Source organism: Bidens hawaiensis, unplaced genomic scaffold, assembly GCF_021521415.1.
Source record: "Bidens hawaiensis isolate Kalapana, Puna unplaced genomic scaffold, B.hawaiensis_p1.1 tig00016941_1, whole genome shotgun sequence".
Lineage (NCBI taxonomy): Eukaryota > Viridiplantae > Streptophyta > Magnoliopsida > Asterales > Asteraceae > Bidens > Bidens hawaiensis.
In genome coordinates this window covers 26,818-48,310 of record NW_027492566.1, presented here as the reverse complement: position 1 = coordinate 48,310, position 21,493 = coordinate 26,818, and the positions used below count along the sequence as shown (strand labels likewise).

General features: G+C 35.6%; 1 pseudogene across 1 annotated transcript; it reads left to right on the top strand.

Annotated features, from left to right (window-relative positions):
• Window positions 1–2,285: 2,285 nt before the first annotated feature.
• LOC143552522 (putative ABC transporter C family member 15) lies at window positions 2,286–20,784 on the top strand (annotated as a pseudogene). Its single transcript, XR_013138671.1, has 11 exons — window positions 2,286–2,463; window positions 14,024–16,354; window positions 16,563–16,649; window positions 16,719–17,351; window positions 17,574–17,738; window positions 17,814–18,108; window positions 18,519–18,733; window positions 18,859–19,164; window positions 20,010–20,073; window positions 20,166–20,405; window positions 20,648–20,784. The product of XR_013138671.1 is annotated as a putative ABC transporter C family member 15 (transcript).
• The last annotated feature ends 709 nt before the right edge of the window (window positions 20,785–21,493 follow it).

Below are 21,493 nucleotides of genomic sequence, written 5' to 3'. Positions count from 1 at the left end.
CATAAACTCTCAACACTCTCGTTCTCAAATACCCAAATTTCCAAACTGCGTAAACAACATTCACGTCTTGTTTCCGAAGCCTCAAAGGTAACAAAACTTAATTGAATCGATTTATCGAATTAAGGTTACGAAATCATTGGGGTTATCTTAAAACGATTGAAGTGTGAGATATTATTCGCCTAGATGTTCACATTGAACGATTAGGGTTGATTAATTGGGGTGTGAGTTTTTCATGAAGTTGCAGGTTGCTTTCCGACGGGGTGTGACATGTCCTGGAAGATGAAGATGATGAATTCTAGGGTTTTCGGTGATGGTTGACCGAATGTCCTTGGTCAAATCAGAGATCCTTTGGTTCAAGTATGTTCTTGGTCAAACTTTGACCGAGAATCTGTTCGGTTGTCCGAAAAACTTGTTCTCGGTGTTTCTGAAATTTTCTGGACCGAAAACACAATATTGAACCGAAAACATATTTTGTGGACTGAAAACACCACATGTGAAATCCAAAATCTATGTCTGCTCTCCTTGTTGAATCACTAATTTAACTCGTTTGTTGCAGGTATGGCTGATCAGGTGCGCTTGAAGTTGTTTGACTCTCACAATGTTGCCGGATGCTTAGTTGATCCCCCTCCTAATCACAAAGAATTCAAATCCGTGATCGTTGGCTTGAACATCTGCAGGATTTCTCACGCCTTACGAGACAATCCAGTCATATGCAAGAAGATGGTGAATGACTTCTGGAAGCATGCTTCTATCAATCCAAGAGGTGCCGGAGGATTAGCTGTAATGGAGTCGAACATTCAGAAACGGCTTGTCATTGCTTCTGAATCCATCATCCGTGAGGTGCTGCTATTCGGGGATCAACCTCATTATCCCACAGAGTTTCCTGTTGATGATGTTGTTGTGATTGTTAGAAGAATGAACTACGAAGGAGCTTACCCACCTGCCATCAAAAAGCTCTTTCACCCGTATTGGAGATTCTTAATTCACACGTTCTTTGCGTATGTCTCGGGACGTAAAGGGGGTACTGATGAGATAAGCCTTACTCAGATGCCAGTTGTTACTACTCTAATCATGGACTGGAATTACAACTACTCCAAGTTTGTGTTCGATGAAATGATGAGCAATCTTCAAGGGAAAAAGAAAGAAATGTTTCTGATGTACCCGAGGTTTCTACAGATGATTTTTGATTCTCACTATCCTAATCTGATCAATCTGTGGAGACGCTCGACATGAAGGATTGGGACCAAGCACTTTCGGCTTAATGAAACAATCATGGAAAGGGATGAAAGTAGTATATCAAGGCCTTCATCCGTTGGTTAAATTTGGAAGATTTGCTGAGACTGAAGTGAGTGTGGGTGATGTCGGTGCAGCTGTTTCTTAGGAACACGTGATTCCTACTCAAAGGCGTGTTGCTGCCTTTGAGGTATTATCTGATGATGATGATTTTGATAGTTCTCCATCACAACCTATGGAGACTGAACACCAGGTACAACAGTCAGTACCTGCTACTGAAAAAGTTAAGGAATTCGAGGCTTTCAAGTAGAAACTATAGTCGACTGCATTGAAGCCTCCTCGATCAGTCACTGTGACACAAGTTGAAGATGAAGTTGAAGAAGAGCCGGCCGCCGATCTCATTCCACGAAAAAGATGAAAGAAAGATCCGAGACCGGGTGTGCTGGCTGCTGAAGTGACACCAACTGTCCCATCAATTGTTACTGAGCCCGTAAATGTTGAGGCTCAAGTTGCTCTAGGCCCGTCTACTGTCGCTCAGAAAACTCAAGAACCAATTATGGAAGACATTATGCATGAGTTTGACTTTGAGGCTCATGGTCACTCCCACACTGAGCCATCGGGATCGTTTAATCCGACGGATCAAGAAAGCTCAAGTACAGCTGAGAAGGTGGCTCACATTTTGGCTATGCAAGACAAGTTTTTACAAGATAAGGGCAAAGGAATTGCCCTAGAAGCTGAGCCTATATTCAAGCATTACATAAAGTTTTTGAACTTAAACAAGACTCAGTTGTAAAGGATGTCCGTATTAAAGAGCTTGAAGAGAGCCATGTTGACAAAGACTTAAAGATACAAGAACTTCAAGCTAACATGGGTGGTCTTACTGCGATGTATCTAGATCTCCAGCAAAAACTTATTCAAAAGTTAGGAGATGAATTTAGCAGTGCTACTGACGTTGAAAAGGATAAGCATCCTGTTCGGATCATTGACAACACTACTGAAATGAAAAATACTTGACTGCTCCACCGAAGACAGATGAACAGAAGGAACGATTGATGAAGAATATGTTGATAAGGAAGAATTCTAATCAAAACGTGGTATCATCTGATCATCCTGAAAAATTTGTTGTAAATCTACAAAAGAGCTTCTCTGATAAATATGGTGATCGTTCTGGGGTTCTTTCATGGGGATACGTGGTGGACAAAGAAATGTGGTGGGTAAAGCGGAAATTTGGTAGCATCGAGTACTATGATTAAATGAAAAGGTTTGGCTCTTGGACAAATATTGATCTGATTGACTTGTCTCATGCTCCTTTTCACAATCCGAACAACCAACCAAGAGCTGAGAAGTTTCGGAATTTTTTGGGTTCTCAAGTGGAACGTGGATTTCCAAGCATGCCTACTGTTGAATCTTTTCTTAAGAGAGCTAAGGGTGTTCGTGACCCCCGTACCAATAAGACCATAGTAAATGTGATGTGACCGCCGACGGATAAAGTGAGGTCAATACCGATCTCCAAGAGATTTCCTGAGGGAGCTCTTGGTGAAATGAAGTTTTGGACATATGATGGTGTGACTTCTACAGTCATCATAAGACTGAACGGGGGGCAATATCGTCTTGTTGATCCTAGGGATTTGTTGAAGTTTGGAGAGAGAGATCTCAAGACGCTAAGCAGATTTCAGATTTCAGCTGAACCACTTTATGAGCCAGCCGCCAAGTAATATACAAGCATGATAGGATCAATCATTCGGTGAAGGCTTATGGGCAGGTGCACACAAAGAAGCAGATGTTAATATACTTGAGCATGAATAAAGCAGTAAATCAAGGGGGAGATTGTTGGGTCAAAGATTATGGTTTATGCTTTGTAGTAGTGGGCTTAGCTGGGCTTTAGGTTGTTTTGGGCCTAGTTGATAGTCTATATATATGACATATGTTTACTATTGTAGGGTTGTTCATTCAAGCATATTGATCACCCCTGTAAGTTTGTTAAGGGTTTAAGCACCCGACGTATCAATATATACGTGTGTTTTGAAGCATATTCATCGTGTTTGTTTGTGTTTGGTTGGTGTTATAGAATCGACTTGGTGATTAGTTTCCGCCTAATCATTGAGTTATTTGATATCACATTAAAAGATCCTTTCTCGAGACTTACACACACACACACACACAGAGGTTAATGTCATTTTAGAACTTATAAAAAAGTTAAGAACTTCTAAGAACCCATAATAATTAATTATTTTTTTAATATTTTTCGTATATTAACATTATTTGAGACTAGTTTTATCATATTTTATATAAAAAAAATTATTACATATATATATCACAATTTACATATTTGTAAACTTTATGTAATAACAAATTTACATATATATAAATAAAAAATTTAGATATGGGTAAAAACTAATTTTTATAATTGTAATCATAAATATAGATATAAAAAGTGATAAAACTACACTCAAATAGCATTAGCATACAAAAAATTTTATAAAAAACGTTAAGAGTTCAATAATGATACTCAAATAACATTAACATACAAAAAATATAACTTCAAGTTTTTAAATAATTTAAGAGTTCTATAATGATACTTATCATATATATATATATATATATATAGGATTTAGTTCTTTTCAAAAGTATTTTTAGGACGAGAAGTTATCAGAACCAATCATAATTTTTCTTCTTATTTATTTAATTATTAATTATAAGGGCATAAGTCAAGTGAACAATTTTCTTTTTGTGGTAACTAATAATTACTATTAGTAAGTTACAAAACAAAATATTGTAACTTAAATTTTATTTGAATATTAACATCTATTTACTTTATTTTGTTTGTTAGATGACACTTATATTTTACATGAATTTTTAATAAGTATTATAAAATTATCGAAATTAACGTGTATATTCCAATTATATAAAACTCATGCGTACGCCATACACTTTATGAATGTATGTATTTTAATAATTACATAGGCATGTACATACATAGGCACGTAAGTACCTACGCACGTAGAGACGTATGTACGTAGGCATGTAGGTATATCCGAACATAGGGACGTAGGTAGGTACGTACGTACGTACCTACACTTCATATGGATACAAGAGGTTTTTACTAGGGGTGCAAACGAGCCAAGCCGAGCTTGAGCTCGACTAGGCTCGAGCTCGGCTCGTTTAACATACACAGAGCTCGAGCTCGGCTCGTTTCGAGCTCTACTTTCAAAGCTCGAGCTCGGCTCGGGCTCGGGCTCGGGCTCGGCTCGTTTACTATTGATCATTTATTATTTTATATAATTATTATTAATTTTATATATTTTTTTCTATTATAATTATCTATAAAATAATATATATTATTTAGTTATTTTTATTTATTTTTTCTTAACATTATATATATTAATTAATAATTATTAGATATATATTTAAAAATATATATATAAATGGCAGGCTCGTTTAGGCTCGCGAGCCGGCTCGAGCTCGATAAGTGAAGCTCGGGCTCGGGCTCGTTTATTAAACGAGCTTATTTTGAGGCTCAAGCTCGGGCTCGGGCTCGAATAAGCTCGGCTCGATCGAGCTTTTTAACGAGCCGATCTCGAGCAGCTCGCGAGCAGCTTGGCTCATTTGCACCCCTAGTTTTTACCAATTTCTTCATTGTACACCTGCAAATAACAAGATATTCATCATCCATAACATTAGATGAAGCATTTTGTAACCCTTCAAAATGATAATACACCAAAATATTAAATGATTTTCAAAAGAGAGATTTAGTTGTGGCTTTAATGGGAAGATTTAATTGACTAGTTAAGTAATTATGAGTTACACATTTGTTTTTGTCACACCCCGACTAGGTAGTTGCGGAAGCGTAATACGGGAATGTAACAGATAACACTGGTATCAACAACATTGTTTATAAAGAAAATTCAACAGCTAATTTACATCATATTACATTGGTAGGTACTATGTTTACAAACTAGGTGAAAAACACATAACCGGTTTACGAGCTTCTTATACAGTATTATATCAGCGTCTATTCACAGCTATTCAACTTGTCTTTCTAACACCAAGCATGTAAGCAAATCATTCCACTTTTGCTTTACCTGAAAAGCATGTTAAAACGGGTCAACTACGTCTAGTTGGTGAGTTTCAAGTTTCACGAGTATCAATGAAATCAGTTCACGAGTTCGTGAAGTTTACAGTGTGTATGTATATATGTCTGTGTATGATGCATTATACTAAGCCACAAGTGAAACCGAAACGAGCTATACTGCATGGCCTCTCCTGCCCATGCACTCCTGTTGGCATTTAACAGCCATTTTGCCCCATGTATGTACTATGTCTAACACCACATAGCAGTATGTAAATATATAATGACAATGTGCAACTGGTTTTACATATGTTCCGGCTTACCCCACCGGCTCTGTCACAGTTGGGTTTGTCAAACCGATAGTACTATCAACACGCCACCGGCACGAAGTTAATCACTTGTGTTTGTGGGGACTTGTCAAGTGTTAGTACTTAGATAATCCACATCATCACACGTTTTCAAGTATATCAGTATATGTAAACATGCTTTTCACCCCAAAAGTTCGTAAAACAGTTTAGAAAGTGGGGGTCGTGAAACTCACCTTATCGTAGTTCGCACAGAAATTACGTATCAGTAAGTCAAATGCCTCGTTTATAGCCTGATTCCTATAAACGGTATCGTATCGTTAATACTAGTACAGTGTTCAAGCTAAGTCGGGCTGTATAGATAATTTGGGTATAGCTGTTAGGCCCAGAACATGACCATAGTCTTAGATTGTGACGTTGTATACTATGAAATGTTTAAAACTGGATTTGGCTCAGTTTCACCGTTTCCTGAGCCTAGCTCAGTTGATCGTTTATATGTTTCGAGATTAGGTAAGATCACATAAAACTTAAGTAAATATATTGATTGATAAAATGATTTGATTTATGAAAGAATTTTAAGGTTTCGGTGTCTGGTTTGATCGCATGGTTCGTTTCCGTTTTCACATGGGTTTGATTATACAAAACGCGCATAATCCACCCGAATTGTCCGGAATTTTCGTAAAAAGTTTGTTTTTATTAATATCATTCAAAAATATGATATTTGACCACTTTCGACATTTTGACATACCAGTCAGTCCGTTAAACACAAAACTGCCGGTTTCGTTAAAACAATTATAATTTAAATATTTGATAAATCATAACAAAATATGTAATTATATATAAATTATGTAAATTTTGTAAAAATACATTAAGGCATGGAGAATTTTATAAAAATATTTTCAGAAATTTTATGATTATTTATTTATTTATAAAAATTCATTTAATAGGTTATAATCGTGTAATAAATGGCCCGTTTATATCAAACGACCTCCGAAAAATCCGATAATTTTTACCAATGGTCTCAATGTCATTACATAGCCCCTGCAAAATTTCCAGAACCTAACTCTTTTGACAAAATGCCTTTTTGTGCGTTTTTCGGCTGTTAAAATTCGGTTAAGCCATGATTGTACAAACCATACTTAGACATTTCCAATGATTCCCAAACTTTACCAGTGATCTTACCATCACATATTAAACCCCAAAACCAAGTTTCATAATTTTTCAATATGTTTAGCTATTTTTCCCAAATAAACGCTCATAAACGGGAATAAATTCACCAAATATTCTCCGTTTATCGAAAAATTACCAAATTTGAACAGGGACTCATTTATATGATCCCTAATGTCCCTGCAAGTTTTCACAAGCTAACAACAAGCACGTCACAACCTAATACTAAACAGCCCCTAAACGAGTATTACGGGTTTACCTTGTCGGTTTTCGATGAATTTTGCTAGCTTAAACGACTTTCCGGGTCTCGGGTTGCAAACTCAGTATATCTACATATCATATAACATCAAACCAAGCATAAATCATCCATGTAACAGCCTTGATAATTAGGGTTTCGGTTTTGGGTTCAAACCGAACTTTCTAACCGTAAAAACGTTGTATTCATGTTCTAATCCGCGTTTTTGACCAAAAAAGTATATGTTCCTGGTTTGTAAACATGTTTAACATCAAAACATAATTTTACTTGATTTTTAGGGTTTTTGGATGGTTAAACATGTTTAAAACTAACTAAAACATGTTTATATGTTAATTATATGCATCAAACTTTGTTAAATCTTTATAGAATTTGATCTTACCTTAGGGTTTTTGAAAGGGAGTTGAGAGAACAGAGGTTAGAGCTGCTGGACTTCAAAATATGTTGTATGTTGTATTGAATAACAAAGCTTAGGATGTAAGTTTATAAAAAGGTGTGATGTTTGGTGGCTAATATGTTCCGATCGGAATTCTTTAGAGGCCCTTAATGGGCTGTTTTGGCCCATTAAATTATACATACAAGCCCAAACATGAAAAGCCCACTTCAAATTTAGTTCGGGTCCGGTTTTTCGCAAGAAAATTAATTCGGGTGTAAGAAATAGCGTAAAAACGAGTGTTTTTCAGCTTATTTTTGTAAAATAAGAAAAGCGTACTGACTCGTTGTAAAACTCCAAAATATTTTCACGGATTACTTAGAACATGTCATATAAGTGTTTTATAAATCTTTTTTGGCTTAACGGATGCTACAATGCTTGTTTTGATATTAACGATTGCGTTTAAGCTTATAGCGTATCAATAAACGAAACCTTTTTCGTTTAAAGAGTTTTAAACGTACTAAGGCCTAAATATCAATATGTTAGCCACTATAACATATATATAACTCGTATATGACCCCTCAGTATGTATACGGGTCATAATTAGTATCGGTCGGTTACTCGTTTAAGCCCTACGAATTAACCGATTTATCGTTTACTTGTTACGTAATGAATATAGTGTACCTCGTTTTATCATGAATGTCACAGTTTTCAATGATAGTGTATAAAAATTACTAATATATCCTTTTTGGTATTAAAGCTCATTAAAATGGTGAAAATAAATTACAAGACTGTCATTTAGAGTAATGACCATTGATCAAACAAAATCAATGGATTAGATTCACTTCTCGCTGTAATATCACTTCTTGTAAGATCCATACCCTATATATATATATATATATATATATTAATCTACAATGTTTATTACAAATTATACTAATGAATTGAAAATTACTTTAAACTATACGTTATCTAAATGTACCTTCTGTTAATCAAGCAAGACTTAAAAATAAGATGTTATATGAAGTAATCTAATAAAACCTGCAGGAACAATGAGAAAGACAAACTTGTCGTTCTATTTTTCCCTATATATGTAGGGGGGGCATATCATTCTCAAACGTAGTTTATTCTCTTTCTAATATTTTATGAGAAAAAAACATTTCTTCCAACGTGACGTGACATGCAATGTCTATTCGAGAAAATGACCCGCACTCAAATTTTATCATAACTTTATTCAAGAGAAAACAAAAGACACGATATAGTACATTTTGCAAAGCACTTTGATGAAATTTTAAAAAACAAAAGAAATAAAAACTTTCCTTTCATTCTTTATCGTTTAAAAAGAATTATTTTTTTCTCAGATCTCACTTCTCATAAAATGCCTGGTGATACGTATATCCTTATTTGTATATATAGGATCACTAACAGGTTCAGATTCATTCAGAACCTCTATTATAGTTGGAACTTAGTGCTGAGCTGGAGAACCAACGGTTCATATTCATTCAGGCAGCATGCCCATCTCCGGAATCATAACAGGTTGGTTCCTTTTCATCTTCTAGGATTCTTGTTTCTTTTTCTTCTAAACGCTTTAGATCCTTACCATTCCTGTATCTAACAAGTTTTGGGATGATATTTGGGATGGTATATGCTTTACATAAAGTATATATCATCCCGAAGACACATGAAATGAATAATGGTAAGGAACTTCACTAAAAGTTAGCAAACTACTTGTATTAACCGAAGAGAGGGAAGAGACATAACTGACCCAAACTTCAAACGAGCATAGTTTGTGCTATGAGAGAAGTTATGAGGTCCGTAGACAGTTTTGCTCATATGGTGAACATATACTCCCCTCAATCTGAGTTCTGATTTCGTCACTCAAGATTTTTCCGAATTTAGCGTCTTTCGATTCTTTCCTTTTCTTGGTTTAAATGCGTAAAATTTGCACGTTTATTTATGTGGTTAATTTTAGTATTTAGTTTCAAGCTTGCAAATAACAAAATTGATAAAATGTTGCCAAATATAAAACCCTTATGTAACATCTCATATAATTTAAGTATTTAGCTTTATATCAATATTTTTCTTTAAATTTCTTGTTTTTTTTTTCTCTCCGGTTTTCGGTATGCATCATATAAAGCAAAAACTGCTAACAGTAAAATGATTGGTTTTCTTTTAAGCACAAACGATATAGAACTTGTATAACATTGATCTAGAGGTAGAACTCTAGGTTCTTCATATCCTTATCTCGTTCACAACTGTTTGGGATTGCTTATTTTCACTAACTTATACCATATTAACTTTTTGAAAACGAATAAGGTGTTTGTGATTACTTTTAATGTGAGAGGGAAAAGTTAATAAGTTGCACTATTATAACTTATTAACTTAATGAAAAGTTATAAAGAGGTAAAATAAAGAATCCCAACCCCCCCCCCCCCCCCCTTTGTATTCCCACAAGTCTTCAAGCCTTATGAAGGGTGCAATAAGGTATCCGCAAGACCAAGTACTGCAATTGTAGTGGAGGGAATTCACTAACCACTCTGTCACCGTTATGTAGGCTTAAGGGCGTTCGCTAATTGTTACCTAGTGGTTAACTTAAATTACAGTCGTTATTAAAAAATTTTATATAAAAATTAGAGTGGGGTATTTTGATTGATTTGATATGTAGTTAGCCCCACCATTTGGAGCCCCTTGTTATTTGCTGCATTGGCGCCCAAGAGGGCTAATCCTTGTTTAGGCTGTATGCTACGGTGAGGGGCATCGAAGCCCCTCAGCATTACGTGGGCACCGGGGGTTTTGAAGTCCTTCTCTATAACGCCCCGCTATGGTTCCCCTTGGCGTCCCATTATATATATAAATATATATGTATGTGTGTGGATGAGAGAAAGAGAAGGCACCGGTCGTCCTCTCGATGCCAACACCCTCCGCGCGCGCCTCCACCATGGCCCCTGACGGTGTTCCCTCTCCAACTGTGCCCTTTCTCCCCTTGAATGCATTCATAGCGTGTAGTTGTAGCGTCTTCTACTTTGAGCGGTGTAATGGTTTAATCACCAATTTGGTGATGATGTGACAGGGAGTGGTGCTCCACCACATTCCACTACACTCTAATAAAATAACTGTAAATATTAAATGACCATCTTACTATGTACGCTAAAAGGAAATCAATTGTCGAATGGAGCATACTATATTCTTAGAAAAGAAAATAAAAAATAAATTACAAGATCCAACAATAGGGACGCGTGCACAATTTGTTTCATTTTAATTTGCTTAGGCTGAGGGGTGTGGAGCGCTAGAAAGGGCGCAAGAGGCCAGACGCTCGCGCCCCGGGGCGCGAGCTCCACACCACCGAGGCGCGAGAGGGGCGCGAGAGGGGCGCGAGAGCGGAAAAAGAGGCAGGCGCCAGGGGGCTCGCGGGAGCTGTTGCGCGTGAGGGTGCTTGGGGAATGGTGAAAGAGCCGTTGGAGGCTTAATGTGAATAAAAAAAAAAAAATTTTTTAATAAATTCCTCTATATATATCACAATATATATCACATATATATTCCTAAACCAATACATACCACACCCAAAACCCCATTTTTTTTAAAAATAATGTCGTCGTACTCGTCTGATTCCGACTCCTCCGAAGAGGATGATTTGCTTCTTCATGTAGGGGGAGTTTTGACCGCAGCCGTGGTAAATCTCTTGCAAAATCAAGCCCATCAACCCCAACTGGATTATATGAATTTTCAAAAAAATGTGTGTTTTTTTAAATAATTTTTGCGTTTTTTTAATAATACGTTTTTTTACTACATTTAAAAAATAATAAAAAAATAAACCGCTCGCGCCCCCTCTCGCGCCCCTCCACACCATGGCCCGGGGCGCTATCACCACTACCAACACCCATCTTATCAAGTTTCTCTCTCTGCCACACGTCACAATATTATTGGCTGGCGCCCCCACTCACGCCCCCTCTCGCGCCCCCCCACACCCCTCAGCCTTAGGTGTTGTGGATCTTGTATATATCTAAAGGTAGATTCTATATTATATGGTGGAAGATTTATAGTTTCTTATTTCTATTAAATTGGGTTGTTTTTATTTTTCGTTTTTAATATTTATATATTTTTTATTTTAATTTTATTTATTGTAAGGGAATTAATAATATACTTATGGTTTTATGATAAAAGGGTTTCCAAAATAAATGAGATGTTATAACCTGTTTAAAAGCTATCTGGGTTCGATGTGACTTATGACCCGCTTATTTTTTTTACTATATAATTGTTTATTAATTATAAATAATATCTTTTTTTTTAAATGGATATTAATTTTTAGTGTACCACTATTTTGTAAGATTTTCATATCAAACATTTGTTGAGATTAATTTTTAATATAATGAGATGTTATAACTCGTTTAAGGGTTATTTAGGTTTGGTGAGACCCATACCCGTGAATTCGGGTCAAATGTAAGAGAAGCCTCCATTTACAAATAAAACAATCTAGTGGCTTGAGAAAATTTAGGGAGCAACCAGAGAGCATTTAAAGGTTTCGTTTATATATATTATAGACTATATATATATATGGGAAGTATAGAATGAAAACCCATTTAAACCCTATGTAATATCGTTTTTTTTTCTTTTTTTTAACATAGGTAATATATGTTACATTTAATACAAAACATCAAAAAATTAAAAGAAATTTGTTTTGCTATTTTTTTATAATTTTTTACTTAATTTTACATATGTTTTCAGAAGAGAGAAAAAGTTATATTTACACTTACATTTTTTATTAACTTTAATTGTGACTACAAGATTTAAACTTTAATTAAAAATATTTTGTTACTCTTTACCGGAAAAAAAAATAAAAAAAATAAAGGCGTTATAATGCACATACGTATTACTGTGCGATACTGTTGTATAACACATGTGTAATACTGTGTATTCTTATGTTCAATAGTGTTTAATTGCATATATTTAATTTTGTATATCGTATATGTGTAGTAGTATTGTATTATATACAAAAAATATAAAAAAAAATAACTAAAAGTCAATGTAGTGTACATGTGCATTATTTTTGTATTACACAGTATTACACATACGTACTAATATGTATTCAATGTGTGCATTAGTCTTATATTGCATATATAATAATGCGTGTCAGATATATGCAATAATGTTGTATTCTATGCAATACAACACTCTTGTATATATGCAATACACACTATTGCACGTATGCACTACACCGACCAGCTTACCAACGAGGGTTTTTTTTTTATTTTTTTTTATTTGAAACAATATCAACATATAAGAATAATTGAAAAAGAAAAAGAAACTACATAAAAGTTTTTTAAAAAAAAAAGTTAAATAATTCTTTAAGAGTTTTTAAGTTTTCTCTTTATAAGAAGTTTTCATTTAATTCCACCTATATATATATATATAGGGGAGATTTCAAATGAGAACCCCTTTGAGTTTTAAGAACTCGAAAGAACTCAACATAACGAATTTTTTTTTACACATGCGTAATATATATAGGTTACATATACGTAAAAAAATTACATAATTTTTTACACACCGAGTCGACTTTTTACATATGTGTAACGGACGTAAAAGTTAGTTTAATCACTTACATATTTATTCTCTCTCTTACTTTGACTTTTTGGTTAGATTTAATCTCAACCACATATTCCAATCTATTTATTTAAATGTGTGGCCAAGAATTGAGTTCTTACGTTCTTAAAACTCAACATGGTTCTCAAAATATCCCTCACCTATATATATATATATATATATAAACGAAACCTTTAAAATCTTTCTGGTTGCTCTTTATTTCTTCTCAAGCCACCAGATTCCATTATGATTGTTTTTTCATGCATTTGACCCGAATTTACGGGTATGGGTCTCACCAAACCCAGATAGCCCTTAAACGGGTTATAGCATCTCATCATGAAATTAAAAATTAATCTCACTAAATAGTTGATATGGAAATCCTATAAAATAGGGATTACTAAAAATTAATATATGATTTGTTTTAAAAGAAGATATTATTTATAATTAGGAAACAATTTTATAGTAAAAAAAAATAAGAGGGTCTTGGGTCTCACCAAACCCAAATAACTTTTAAACCTGGTTATAACATCTCCTAATTTATTTGTTAAACCATTTTATTATCAAACCTTAAATATATTATTAAATTTCTTACAATAAATAAAATTAGAATTCAAAAAATATATAAAATTCAAAAAATAATGTACACCATTTGAAACTTGAGAGAGAGAGTTTGGGACCAACTGAGTGTCCTTTAGAATCAAGAACTTCATCCAGGTTTATAAACATTATTGAGTGCACGATCAACTAAAGCTGCATGTTTTGTTCACCAACAAGATATCATACCGATTTCAGGTCGTGTAAAATGTTGTAAACATACATTTGGGGTTCCAGTTTAATGTAAATCTTTTAGATATGTTTCGGTAAATAAATAAGTACCTCTCTCTACCTTAAGTTCTCAAATATCTTCAATCTGCTAATGAAACAAGATTATTTGTTTGTATTATATGTAAAAAGATCCAAGTTACCAAAAAATGTTTTCCTAGTATGAAGGTTTTGAAATATAAAATTAGTGTTTTTGGCCTAAATAGTTAAATGGTGAATAACAGGTCTGAAGCTGTTTGATTATTGGGAACCATGCAGCTCACGCTGCTTGTGGGAGAGTGCCAGCATTATACTCCAACTTGGGTTCTTTGCGGTCCTGTTAATCAGCTTTGTTAACAGGCTCATCAAGTCATGGTCCAATCACGAAACAAAGATCAAGAGCCGAGAAACTTACCCAAGCAACTTGAACATAGGCCTCTCTTACAAACTAAGTCTTGCCTGCTCCATTCTATTACTCGGTACACATATTATGATTCCTCTTAACACTGAAAATTAGAAACCAAGACCATTGCAAACTAGAATTTCCGATATTATCCTCAGAAATCATGCAAATTGTTTCTTGGGTTATGACCTTGATTGCACTATACATGATTCTAAAACACAAAATTGTTGATTTCCCATGGATTCTAAGACCCTGGTGGCTCTGCACTTTCTTGTTAACGGCCTCTCGTTTTACTCTAGATGTATATTTTCTGTTTTCTCATCGTTATCAGCCCGGCCTACCGGAATGTATACACTTCATCGAAATTCTAGCCTCAACTTTCTTGTTGTTTCTTGCATTAAGAGGAAGAACTGGCATCGCTTTGGATGATCCAGCTCCCCTCACTGAACCATTTCTAGATAGAGACCCAAACCCGAAGCAACATTTGGAATCAAAAAGGGAGTCCCCTTATGGAAAAGCGTCCTTTTTTCAGCTCGTGACATTTTCTTGGCTTAACCCGTTGTTCGCTGCTGGGAATAAGAAACCACTAGACCAAGATGAGGTACCGGATATTGACACATTTGATTCCGGTCGTTTTACATCAGAATTATTTGATGAATGCTTGAAGCAAGTTGGGACAGGACACCTTTCTATCTACAAAGCAATCTATCTTTTCACAAGAAAGAAAATAGCAATCAATGCCCTTTTCGCCATTACAAGTTCTGCAGCAGCATATTTCGGGCCATTACTTATAAATGATTTAGTGAGTTTTCTGAACGAAAAGAAAACCACAAGTTTAACTAACGGGTATCTTATTGCAACTGGGTTCTTGAGTGCAAAAGTTGTCGAGCCACTAACGCAACGACAATGGATATTTGGTGCTCGCCAACTCGGGCTCAGACTCCGGGCTGCTTTAATATCTCACATATACAAAAAGGGGCTCGTGCTATCTAGCCGTTCATGCCAAGCACACACGAGTGGAGAGATAATCAACATTATGAGTGTTGACATCCAACGAATAACAGATTTCATGTGGTACATTAACACATGCTTTATGTTACCTATTCAAATCTCATCAGCAATGTTTATTCTTTACATAAATCTTGGAATGGGTTCGTTTGTTGGGCTAGCTGCTATGATCGTATTAATGTCCGGGAATATACCTTTGACAAGGGCTCAGAAATGGTATCAGTCGAAGATAATGGAGGCCAAGGATGCACGAATGAAGTCGACTTCCGAAGTTTTAAGGAACATCAAGGCACTGAAACTTCAAGCGTGGGACACACATTATCTCAAGAAACTCCAAGGTTTCAGGAAAGTGGAGTACGATTGGCTATGGAAATCACTTAAACTCAACGCGTTTGGGGCTTTTATTTTCTGGGGTGCACCAAGTTTTATATCGGTGCTGACTTTTGGAGGGTGTGTTCTGATGGGTATCCCACTCACAGCTGGAAGAGTTCTTTCAGCTTTAGCTACATTTAGAATGTTACAAGACCCTATATTTAATCTCCCGGATTTACTGAATGTAATTGCACAAGGGAAGGTATCCGCAGATCGTGTAGCTTCTTACCTCCAAGAAGAAGAGATTCAATCCGATTCAGTCGAGTATGTTCCAAGAAATGTTACAGAATTCGATGTGACGATTGAAAACGGAAGATTCAGCTGGGACCCGGATTCAAGAAATCCAAATCTTGATCAAATTCAGCTTCAGGTCAAAAGGGGGATGAAGGTAGCCATTTGTGGAACCGTTGGGTCTGGAAAATCCAGTTTGTTGTCGTGTATACTTGGTGAGATGCCTAAGTTATCTGGAATGGTGAAGCTAAGTGGTTCGAAGGCTTATGTTCCCCAGTCTGCATGGATCTTGACGGGGAACATTAGAGAGAATATATTGTTTGGGAATGTTTATGATAAAACAAGGTACGAGAAAACAATCAAAGCGTGTGCGTTGAGAAAAGATTTTGAACTTTTTTCGACTGGAGACTTGACAGAAATCGGGGAAAGAGGGATAAACATGAGTGGAGGCCAAAAGCAAAGGATTCAGATTGCCCGTGCAGTGTATGATGATGCTGATATATATCTGCTCGATGATCCATTCAGTGCTGTGGATGCTCACACAGGAACTGAACTCTTTCAGGTTTGTATATTCCTTCAGTCTTCTAATTTTTAGATCTGAACCAGATAAGCTCTACTGTTCGACAGAAATTTAATGTACGCAAGTGTGGATTTGGCTTATAGTAATTAATATGGAAGCATACCTTCTAGATGCAAAACTTGTCCTTTATTATTTTCAACTTGTTTAAACAAAAAATCAAAATTACATCTAAATCACAAGGATTATGCAGAAATGTCTTCTCAGGATGCTCAAGGAGAAGACGGTGTTGTACGTTACACACCAGGTTGAGTTTCTTCCAGCTGCGGACCTCATTCTGGTAAGCTGAAAAGATCATTTTCAAACATCATTCTGATGTCTGAACTATCTAACGATAAACTTAAAATAGGTAATGCGAAATGGACGCATTGCTCAATCCGGAACTTTTAAAGAACTTCTGAGTCAAAACATAGGATTTGAAGTTTTGGTTGGAGCTCATAACCAAGCTCTAGAATCAGTACAAGCAGTGGAGAGTTTAAGTAGGGAAACCGATCAAACTGGAGACGAAGAATCAACTTTGATCACAGAACTCGCACAAACTAGGCAGGATTCAGATCACAATCTATGTGTAGACATGCCAAAAAAGGAAGGGAAGTTGATTCATGAAGAAGAAAGAGAAAAAGGAAGCATAGGAAAAGAAGTTTACTGGGCATACTTGACTTTAGCTAAAGGCGGTGTTCTAGTCCCCTTCATACTCCTGGCTCAATCTTCATTCCAGCTTTTACAAATTGCTAGTAATTACTGGATGGCATTGGCCTGTCCAACCAATTCAACTGAAATAGTGAATGGGATGGGGTTTATTTTACTTGTTTATACACTTTTGGCAGTTGGTAGTGCATTTTGCATATTGCTTAGAGCCTCACTTGTTGCGATAGCGGGCCTTCTAACTTCAGAAAAACTTTTCAATAACATGCTTAATAGTGTTTTCCGTGCACCCATGGCCTTCTTTGACTCGACCCCAACCGGAAGAATCTTGAACCGGGTGGGTACTGACTACAAACTAGAAATTAATTCTATACCTTTTCGAACAGTCATATTTCATTCAACACTTACATAACGACGGTTAAAATGGTAGCTTGCTGTGATTGATATTGTTCATTAAAAAGTCGTCTTTTAATTAGAAACCAAGTCCAGACAGAAATTTTATTTATTTAGAAGTCAATACCATATTGTATTTTTAACAGACTAACATGTAAATGCGCAGGCATCCACAGATCAAAGTGTGATAGATTTAGAGATGGCAAACCGAATAGGATGGTGTGCGTTTTCAATGATTCAGCTTCTTGGAACAATGGCAGTCATGTCACAGGTAGCATGGGAAGTATTTGCCATCCTTATTCCGGTAACAGGCGTCTGCATATGGTACCAAGTAAGAACTTTTATTCAAGATTGAGCATTGATGATCATAAAGACCTTTTTATCCACCATTTTTTCTCACTCTCAGAGATATTACTTACCAACTGCAAGAGAATTGGCACGGTTAGCAGGTATAGAAAGATCTCCTATTCTTCACCACTTTGCAGAATCGCTCACGGGTGCGGCAACAATCCGTGCTTTCAGACAACAAAACCGGTTTATTGAGAGAAGTCTTTGTCTGATTGACAATCACTCTAGACCATGGTTTCATAATGTGGCAGCAATCGAGTGGCTTTGTTTTAGGCTGAATCAGTTGTCAAATTTTGTGTTTGCGTTTTCATTGGTTCTACTTGTAACTCTTCCTGACGGAATCATTGATCCAAGTGAGTTCACAAATTCTAAAACCAGATTAAGAATGTATATTATATTTGTAATAGCATAATCTTGAAAGAATTAACATATACACTTCACAATGGAGATTAAGAATGTATATTATATGTGTAATAACATATTCCTGAAAGAATTAATACCGTTACAAAATGGGATTAAGAAAGATCTATTCAAGATTAATAACCGATAAAAGTTAATTGTGATGTGTTTTCTTATTTGTAATAACATAATCTTGAAAGAATTAATATATACACTTCACAAAGTGGGAGATTAAGAATGTATATTATATTTGTAATAACGTATTCTTGAAAGCATTAATACAGTTTACAAAATGGGATTAAGAATGATCTGTTCAAGATTAATAACCGATAAAAGTTATGTGTTTTCGTATTTGTTTTGTCAGGCATTGCTGGACTGGCAGTAACTTATGGAATAAATTTGAATGTCCAACAAGCTTCAGTTATATGGAATGTATGCAATGCAGAAAACAAAATGATTTCGGTGGAAAGAGTGTTGCAGTACTCGAAACTTACTAGTGAGGCGCCTTTGGTGATTGAAGACTCTCGGCCACCTAAAGAATGGCCAGAAAATGGAACCATTTCCTTTACAAATTTGCAGGTTAACTTAAAAATCAAGAAATATAACTAGAGGTTTGGGGTGGGTCGAATGGGCCACTCCTGGTCGGATAGGGTTGGGTTGACATGCTTGCATGCATTCTTTCTGATGAAGTTTTTTGGTTGCAGATTCGATATGCAGATCATCTACCATCTGTCTTGAAAAATATTACCTGCACATTTCCAGGAAAAAAGAAAGTTGGAGTTGTTGGTAGAACCGGAAGTGGAAAGTCTACACTCATACAAGCCATATTTAGAGTTGTAGAACCTACACAAGGATTCATCACAATAGACGGTGTAGATATATGCAAAATAGGCCTCCATGATTTAAGATCAAGACTCAGCATCATTCCTCAAGATCCAGCCATGTTTGAAGGAACGGTTAGAGGAAATCTTGACCCTCTAAACCAATATCCCGATGCAGAAATCTGGAAGGTAATATATTCTCTTTTTATTTATTTTAAACACGATTAACAGCTACTAAAAGCTTGCAAGATATAAACCAACACCCCTTTGTAAAGACACTGAATACTCCACAAAACAACCTGAAGAGAGGGAGTCCTCTTAAACTCCTTTCTAGTCTGTGCTTCAAAATTTTCGTCTGAACGTGAATGCTATTTTCTTCTCCAACAAGAGCTTTTTATAGTGTTTGGTGAATTTAGGTGAGAGGGGGGGGGGGTGTTATTTGATTTAGATTTGAAGGGTCATCAAACACATGTTCAACATTCTTGCATCCTAGCTTAGACTCGACGTTCAAAATTAATTCAAATAGCTAGCCGTTGGAGTGAACGGTTGGAAGGTTTAGTTGAGTCATTAGTGGGTCAAGATATAAGTATGAGTCTTTAAGAATTAGTTCCATTATAAGCCTATGTTGTTAGTTGTATTTTCGTTTTTTCTCTTTTAATTGTACCTTATATAAGAAGTAGATCAATAAAAAATAATAATCATCTTCCACCATGTACCTTGTATTTTCGTTTTTTCTATGCAAAAACTATGCGTTGGCCTCGTTATATCTGGAGACAGGTGATTTCTTTTCTTCCCTTTCACCATGACTTTGTTCAACTTCTTGATAACTCCACCTCTCCATAATCTAGCTTGAGTAAAACTATTATAAATTTAGTGCCACATTCCTAAATTAACTTGATGGTTGATAAGAGTATAATGGTCACTTAAAAACATATCATGTACCTTTGAAGTACCTTCCATGAAAATGGTAAACTTTTATCTTATTGTTCAATCATGAATCACCAATGACTTCAAGTAAAAACATATTATTTCAGGCTCTGGACAAATGTCAACTTGGAGATATAGTTCGTGAGAAGGACGAGAAACTGGAATATTTGGGTGAGATTTTATTCAGATTTTTACGCTTTCGGATCATGTATTTATAGGAAAACATAGTTAGAGAATACACTAATTAACATGATAATCTGCAGTGGTTGAGGGGGGAGAAAACTGGAGTGTTGGGCAGAGGCAATTGTTTTGTCTTGGTAGAGCATTACTTAAAAAAAGCAGCATTCTTGTTCTTGATGAAGCAACTGCATCTATTGATTCCGCAACAGACGAAATTTTACAAAAGATTATAGCTCAAGAGTTTTGTGAAAGAACTATCGTGACAATAGCCCACAGAATCCACACAGTTATAGATAGTGATCTTGTCTTGGTGCTTAGTGATGGTAAGTATATATGATCTCATGCTCTTTTGTCGTTAAGCTTTGAATTTTAAGTTCAAACTTAAGTAGCATGAGCATATCTAGATCTTCAACAAATAATTCGAAAGTAATAAACCCCAATAAATATTTCTAAATATTTATTGATTTTAGATTTCTCTGTTTTTTTAGTTTGGAAGGTCTTAGATTTATCTCTAACGTATGGAAATGAATAAAAACACTGAACTACCTAAGTGATTGTTAAACAGGAAAAATTGCGGAGTATGACACACCTGGAAGGCTATTGGAAAGCGAAAACTCGTTCTCCTCAAGACTCATAAAGGAGTACTCTATGAGATCAAATTTAAACAACCAGTGAACAAGCTAGCTAAAAGCAGTTACACAACAAACAAAGAGGATTATTTGGAGCTGGAAGCTAACATATCTAGTTGTGTTGTAAATGAATATATGTTTCTATTTGCATTTCACTTATCGCGTATTGAAATGAAAACATATTTGTCTTAACTTAGTTTTAATGAATATAAAGTCGTAAACGCTCCTTATTTTACTATCTCACATATATGCAGATCAAATAGCTGACTGTTGTGTTATACAAAAAGAAAACCAAGTACACATTGGAAATGAGTGATTTAGACTAGCTAGAAGTTGGTAATTCAGAAGCAATTCACACGAAACTAATTGATGCTGAATGAGAACAAGAGTAACACAGTATTTTGATTGATAATGAATGTATACTGAATTACATACAATCGAAACGACAGATGCAGTGTTTATGGCTACCCTTATACATACAATGTGAGGCAGTATGAATCAAACAATGCAACGCTTCAAAAATTGAGGGTGTTATGTTAGCCAGTTACAGGTATGTAGGAATTACTAGCAGATACCCATTAAAGCCAAAGTGGCAATATCGGCCTATTGGGTCCAATAACATCATAATCGTCACCAGGTTCGATGAGTGTATAATTCAATAACGTTTAATAGGCCCATTAGACCCGAACAAATCATTAACACCCAGCCGATTTAAAACCTCAACCGGCAAATGGAAGTTTGTAAATTTGCAATGTTTATCCCTGCTGCAGTGGAACCCCCCA